The 7,546-nt window shown below is 37.1% G+C and overlaps 1 protein-coding gene across 2 annotated transcripts in view; it reads right to left on the bottom strand.

Annotated features, from left to right (window-relative positions):
* Window positions 1-5,754: 5,754 nt before the first annotated feature.
* LOC112225102 (nck-associated protein 5) overlaps window positions 5,755-7,546 on the bottom strand; it is a 95,757-nt gene continuing 93,965 nt past the window's right edge. For both annotated transcript variants that reach the window (XM_042306807.1, XM_042306808.1), the window contains exon 14: window positions 5,755-7,041. The gene's annotated coding sequence lies outside the window, so the exon portion shown is untranslated. The remainder of the gene's footprint in view (window positions 7,042-7,546) is intronic.

The following is a 7,546-nucleotide window of genomic DNA, read 5'->3' as shown; positions in this document are numbered from 1 at the left end:
GTCCTATGGTTGTAGCAACACCATAAGTGCTGAAGTAGTTTATTTCACCCTGATAATAGTTTAGCATGGAACAGAAGATATTACTGTCAAACATTGGAGAAATTATCACATGTGGGAACATAACTGGCATTGGGTTCATAGAAAAACAGGCAGCTGAGAAGAAATGGTGAAGAACACTAACCATAATACATAGTACCGCATACAAATACTGGGTCTTAAGACAGGAATGCTAGAAAAATACAATAGTCCTTTGAAATTGACTCTCCATAAATATCAAAACACAGACTCTATACTCTCTCTACTAGTACCACATCGGAAGACTTGATTGACACTTTAGAATGGTTTAAAATGGCTAGTATACATTACACATGTACAGGCAACTTCCAAAATAAAGGAAACACTTGAGTAAACTAGGGATTTAAAGTATATTGAAAGCAGGTGCTTCCACACAGGTGTGGTTCCTGAGTTAATTAATAAGCAATTAACATACCATCATTTGTATTTGTATTTATTAGGGATCCCCATTAGCTGCTGCCAAGGCATCAGTTACTCTTCCTGGGGTCCAAACACACCAAAGCAAAATTATATATAAAACAAAAGATAAAACAGTGAACTACGTTTGTACTGAATGAGCTAAAGATAAAACAGTGCGTCATTTAACATCCCTACACCATCACATATCCTCAACACAAAATGTTCAATACCACCATACAACAATATCACAATGTATGCATGTCTCTTCACAGTCCCTATTGTACCAAGTCCAACCCATAGTCTGGTTTGGACTTGGGGACTGTGAAGAGACCTCTGGTGGCATGTCTTGTGGGGTATGCATGGGTTTCTGAGCTGTGTGCTAGTATCATGCTTAGGGTCAGGTAGAAAAAATGACCAGTTGCCTATTATTTTGGCTACCATGGCTCGAAGATATCTCAGTGACTTTGAAATAGGGGTCTCAAAGGAGCATAGGGGTTTTAAAGTGTGAAGTTCTGGCAGTTCCTGGTGGCCCAACGTCCTTTATTTTTGCTGTTACCTGTATATTGCGATACTCAAAACAACAATGGACAGTTACTCCTATTTTCTTACATATAAATTAAATATTGCAATAATTAAAGGGTTATAAGGAGTGTAAACACTGATATGCATGTGTTAGTGTGTATTAGGGGAAAGCAGAATATTTTAAGTGGCATCTAGTCAAATTACTTATTTGTTTGAAATTGCATTACAATCTGTTGACAAACATTTCATTGTCGTCAATTAATGTTACACAATAGTTTAAAGGGGCAATCTGTGGTTGTATCCATTTTGGGACTTTTAAATGAATGATATATACCCATTGGTTTTAAAAGAGTTTAACTTACAAATGGCCCATTAGCTTAGTTTGACTGTCATACCCCTTCAGAACCCAAAATATAAGCTTGTTTTACTCCATTGTTTGTCACAGTGTAATTGTAAACAAACACTCTACATCCCAAAACATGGTTAAAACTATAATTGTGATATTATGGATGGTCAGTCCTTGCATCTGTATCCCTGTCTATGAATTTGAGAGTGGTTACATTTCTCAAGACCCACCAGCTTTTTTACCAAAACGGTGGAGGGGGGGTGTGCTTTGTAATCGTTTGAACTGCAGATTTCCCCTTGTTTGTTTATAGGGAGTATACATAGAGTAGTCATATTGAAAATGTACCTGATATGTATCCCAATAGTTTTAGGGCTTTTAACCAAAAGTATCCCCTTACCTTGATACTTAAAACCTAAATCGATACTGTCATTAATGTGATTATTCAATAATTATGCAGCTGATTAGTTACCCCATGATATTTTCACACATCATCTGATCCAGGAAGAAATTTTCAGAATGACAGTCAAGTGAAAACTGATGTTGTGATAGGGCATATGTGGTGCAACAACAGCCCAAGTGCTGGAAAAAAGGTGTTTGCGAGGAATGTCCAGAATATTTTTTTGGCTCATTTGTTACACCAGTGATTGTGCCTGGATCCACATTGGATCTAATATGCCTAGTTAATTGATGTTCATCATCTGTTGTTGTCTGCTTGATTTACAGCAGGGTCTCATTAGATTTAACAGAGAAAGAGTTAATGAGTTCATGTTTTTATATGTTTTTGTGCCATGGATTGGACACTGAGTCTACTGTGAGCAATTGTGTAGGATAGATTTTTGAGCAACACGCAACATTATTAATTATTCTGGATATAATGACAAAATTACATAGCCTAGTGGGCTTATTCACAAAATGATTTGGTAATGAAATAACATGACAAATACATGTGCATGTCTAATTATGTGTGCCTACATCAGCCACATATTGTAGGCTACAGAAAAAAGCCTACTTTTTTAAACAATTTTTGCATGCTTTTTGTGGGGAGGGGGAGTTCTATATTAGGCTCTATATGTACAATTATATAACATTGAGGTCCTTGAAAATAACAATGAAGTGCATGAAAAAGTCCATGAAAATCCTTGAATTTGACTTGCCAATGTCTGTAAGAACCCTGCTTAGGATGCATAGGCCTATGTTGTTGTATAGGTGGAGTTGTGGGCCAATTTCTTCTAAGTACAATTTTTTTTTATATACCCCAGGTTACCAGGACTGAAGATGAACTACAAACACAAGAGGAGCGAGACCACCCTGAGGTAAATGGTCATCACAAGGCAAGGCAGGGAAACATGTTCCAAAAGCGTTAGGGAAGTAAAACATTTCATATAGCAGCTTAAGTTGCCAAACATGTCAGGATGCATTCATAACAAGTAAAAGGTCAGACAATATACATTATATTTGGAGCTTAAAATGGAGTTGCCTGCACGCAATACCTCACACAGCCATTTTAGATCAAGTTGGATGAATGGAAAACACATTTTTGTTAACAATTAAGTACATTACTGTGATTGTTTTAAATTAAAATGGTTCAAATTTTTTTTTTAAAAAGCTTCTTAGAAAATAGCAATTTCTCAAGCAAAAATGTAGCTAGGACTGTCTGGGGTGGTCTGAGTTGGGAAGGGAAAACTAGCTGTTATTGGCAGAGGGGTTTGGAACTCTTTCTTATTGGTCTATTACCAAATTACGACCTTGTGACGTCACCAGGCAGGCCAAAACTCCATCCTACCAAAACAGGCTGAAATTACAAGGAGTCTTTTCAAACAGCTCTTACGCTAAATGAGCATTATCATACTTTTCACAATTTCACAGTATTATTCCAACCTTAGAGTGTGTTATTAATATATATAAAACACGATATCATTTTTGACTGCACCGAGTCCTAAAAAAGTATCAGATGTAGTCCATAAAAGACTAATAGTATTTCTGTTGTATTTTTATATTGTTATATGTCAACTGTTAAATGTACACTACGTTCAATTTGTCTCATAAGTTCATTCAACTAGAAATTATTATTTTGGCATCTTACCTAAAAAAAGGCGGTGGAACTAGTTACACACACACACATACGCACGCACACACACACACACACACACACACACACACAGTACCTTTAACATATTTTCAACTTACATATTTGACACATTGACGTACAATGCATTCGGAAATCTACACACAATACCCCATAATGACAAAGCGAAAACAGGTTTTTAGAATGTTTGCAAATACCTTATTTACATAAGTATTCAGACACTTTGCTATGAGACTCGAAATTGACCTCAGATGCAGCCTTGAGATGTTTCTACAACTTGGAGTCCAATTGATTGGACATAATTTGGGAAGGCCACACCTGTCTATATACGGTCCCACAATTGACATTGCATGTCAGAACAAAACCAAGTCATGAGGTCAAAGACATTTTCCAGTAGAGCTCTGAGACAGGATTGTGTCGAGGCACAGATCTGGGGAATGGTACCAAAATAATTCTGCAGCATTGAAGGTCCCCAAAGAACACAGTGGCCTCCATCATTCTTAAAATGGAAGAAGTTTGGAACCACCAAGACTCTTCCTAGAGCTGGCCGCCCGGCCAAACTGAGCAATCGGGGGAGAAGGGCCTTGGTCGGGGAGGTGACCAAGAACCCGATGGTTACTCTGACAGAGCTCCAGAGTTCATCTGTAGAGATGGGAATGTCCTTGAGTGGCCCAGCCAGAGCCCGGACTTAAATCCGATCAAACATTTCTGGAGAGACCTGAAAATGTCTGTGCAGCGACACTGCCCATCCAACCTGACAGAGCATGAGAGGATCTGCAGAGAAGAATGGGAGAAACTCCCCAAATACAGGTGTGCCAAGCTTGCAGCGTCATTCCCAAGAAGACTCAAGGCTGTAATCGCTGCCAACGGCGCTTCAAGTTCAAGTTCACATTTTTGTTTGTAATAATTTTGCTTAAGAATTTGTTCTTAACTGACTTGCCTAGTTAAATAAAGGTTAAAAAAAATATATATTTAATAAAAATACAAATAAGAAAAATTCCTAAAACATGTTTTTGCTTTGTCATTATGGGTTATTGTGTGTAGATTGATGAGGGGATATATTTTTATGCATTTTAGAATAAGGCTGTAACAAAATGTGGAAAAAGTCAAGGGGTCTGAATTTTTTCTGAATGCACTGCACATGCTTACATAGTGCATGTTCATTTATACATGAACTATTATTCAACATGGCATTCCGATATTCCTGCTATGCCACCATGTTTGTGTCAGTTATCATTTAATCTGACTAATTCTCTCATCATTAATTTGATTTAATTATTTAAGCAATTGTAGGTTTTCTGTATAGTTGTCAAATGTTGGTAGGGCATATTACTCTGTTTTGATGTTATTCCTTAATCAGTATTATTAATAAAATAGTTTTTCTTGTGTACTATTAACAGAACATTACAATAAGGAGAGGTTATAATTTTTGTGGGGGTATGATATTTGTGCATATGTAACTTTGTCAATTATCATTATTCACGATACATTCAGGATTATCTGTAATCATGGTAGCATCCACATTCATGTAGAAGTGTTTAGAAACATTTTCTATTATTATTTACAAGTGACACATAATAATCTGAAACACAACCAAAAGAAACAGCAAGTGCATCCAACAAATTTGAGGGGTTACAAGCTTGATATAGTCATTGCATGCTATGAATATGGAACCAAATACTTAACTTTTTCACTACTTTAATACACATAAGTGAGTTTGTCGCAATACTTTTGCTCTCCTAAAATGGGGGGACTATGTACAAAAAGTGCTGTAATTTCTAAATGGTTTATCTGATATGGATAGAAAATACTGTCAAATTAAAGCTGACTGTCTGAACTTTAACCCTAGTCAGTGTTTGATTTTAAATGCAAACTTCTGAAGTATAGAGCCAGAAGAAACAATACTTCACTGTCCTAATAATTACAGTAAGTACAGTAAGTTGAAAACATTGTATGTTAAAAGCACAGTGTGTGTGTGTGTGTGTACTTCCACAGCCTTTTTTTTCAGTAAGATGCCAAAATAATAATTGCTAATTGAATGAACATATGAGACAAATTGAGAAAAAATGTTGATTGACAAACATTGACAAAAGAATGTACATATGTTTTCGCAAGTTTGGGCAAACTAAAAATGTTACGTTCACTGACTGAAAAGTGAAGTAAACCAAAAAAAGCTGAGGAGCAGGGTAGTCTAGTGGTTAGAGCTTTGGACTAGTAACTGGAAGGTTGCAAGTTCAAACCCCCGAGCTGACAAGGTACAAATCTGTCATTCTGCCCCTGAACAGGCAGTCAACCCACTGTTCCTAGGTTGTCATTGAAAATAAGAATTTGTTCTTAACTGACTTGCCTAGTTAAATAAAGGTAAAATGAATAAATAAAAACTTGATAATAATTAGGTGAAACTAGATTTTCTTTTAGTGTACATTACACACGTGTTGAATTGAACACCTGCTTATAACTTCAATATAGCCATATATTAATAAATATTTCCTAAATTAGTAATTGCATTTCCCTGAGCAAGCTGCATAGCAATATTCATGTTGAGCTTATGTATAACTGAGATCTGAGGCCTATATGACTATACACAAGTTCAGGAATGTGTAACACGTAATAAAAAGTGCTTGATAAATACAAAGTTAACCTGCTTTTATATTTACTTGTTCATACGGTTTGAGGCTGAATGTATACATCTACTGATGTACAGTTATAAGTAGAGATCCCGCCTACACTGTACTTCTATGATTGGTGGCTTATTATCCAAATCAGAGAGCCTTGAAGTTGTTTGTTGTGAACTGAAGCGTCAGTTGACAGTACATATTGCCCAGCACAGAACCTAGCTAATTATTTGTACTGGAGCTAGTCAGTCTGTATTGTGTTGCAAACTGTTAAAGGGATAGTTCACACAAATTACATGTTGCTTTCCTTACACTGTAAGTAAAACCAAAGCATGGATTGCTGTCTTACCTTGGTCAATGACTGCTTACAAGGTATGTGAGTTTGTAATTTGGGTGAACTATCCCTTTAATAAAAACCCTGAAAGAGAGAAGATCATGGGGACCTTCTTCCCAAGCCATCCATCTACATGTAAGTTGACAAAATAAGGAGCAATTAGTCAGCTACAGTACCGTAGCTACGTGTGAGCTAACTGGTAAAGCTACTGAGGAGGCTAATGTGTGTCAACTACAGCAGACCATGACTATTTCCCTTGACTTTAAATCAATGGCATGCTGATCTTTACACTTCAGGTACGTACTGTGGATAGAAACCCATCAGACAGAAATGGGCAGCTTTCAGGCTTCTAGTAGCCTTCATATGTTACCCTAAAACATTGTAATTGGCAGTTTTATTCTGAAATTCAAAACACACAGAATAAAGACATGATTCAGAGGTTGATCCATTATCACAGGTTTTCAGCGAGCACCCATAGTTCACTGACACCGTGTTGCTTTTCGATGAGCCATGGTGGAGCCAGGATGGTATAGGTAGGAATGGTAGCTTTTGCCTGACTCATGGGCCATTATAATCATGACTCTCTCCTTCAGGTTACATGGCTGCTGATTGCCCTCTTTATCCCTCTCCCCACGATGCTGCACATTTTGTTTGATCATTTAGTCTGAAATGGAAGAGGAAAAGAGGATTAGATGATACAGTGGGGAAAATCAACATCTGTGTTACACAACAAATGCCAATTCCATTGTTTCAGTATGAAAAACAGCAAATTTTGCTCACCCACTGCTGTTGGGCAGAAGGTAAAACTGGGTCAACTTTCGTAGTACATCAAAGTACATCAAATCTTAGTGTTTCAGCCATATGGACAATAGTGGATTTTCATTGCAAATGGCATGAATGACTTGCAATTGAACGATTATGAGCTCAGCAAAGTGTTTGAGACCTGTCGCTCTGCAGCTGCCAACGTGTTGGAATGTTAACATCGGGTCAAAGCCATAAAATTAAGTCATTTTTGCTCATATAATGAATTCACTGAAAGCTGCATATTTGAAAATGGAACCCCCCCCGACGGTAGTTATTCAAATGGCAAAGGAGTTTTAAACCTTAATTAAGTGCATTATTACTGCATTAAACAAAACCTACAGGGCAGACTTTTGGGGGGGGGGGAT

The sequence above is a fragment of the Oncorhynchus tshawytscha genome, linkage group LG26 (assembly GCF_018296145.1).
Source record: "Oncorhynchus tshawytscha isolate Ot180627B linkage group LG26, Otsh_v2.0, whole genome shotgun sequence".
In the NCBI taxonomy this organism is placed as follows: Eukaryota; Metazoa; Chordata; class Actinopteri; order Salmoniformes; family Salmonidae; genus Oncorhynchus; species Oncorhynchus tshawytscha.
The sequence above is the reverse complement of the archived record's forward strand: the minus strand, read 5'-3'. Positions and strand labels throughout refer to the sequence as shown.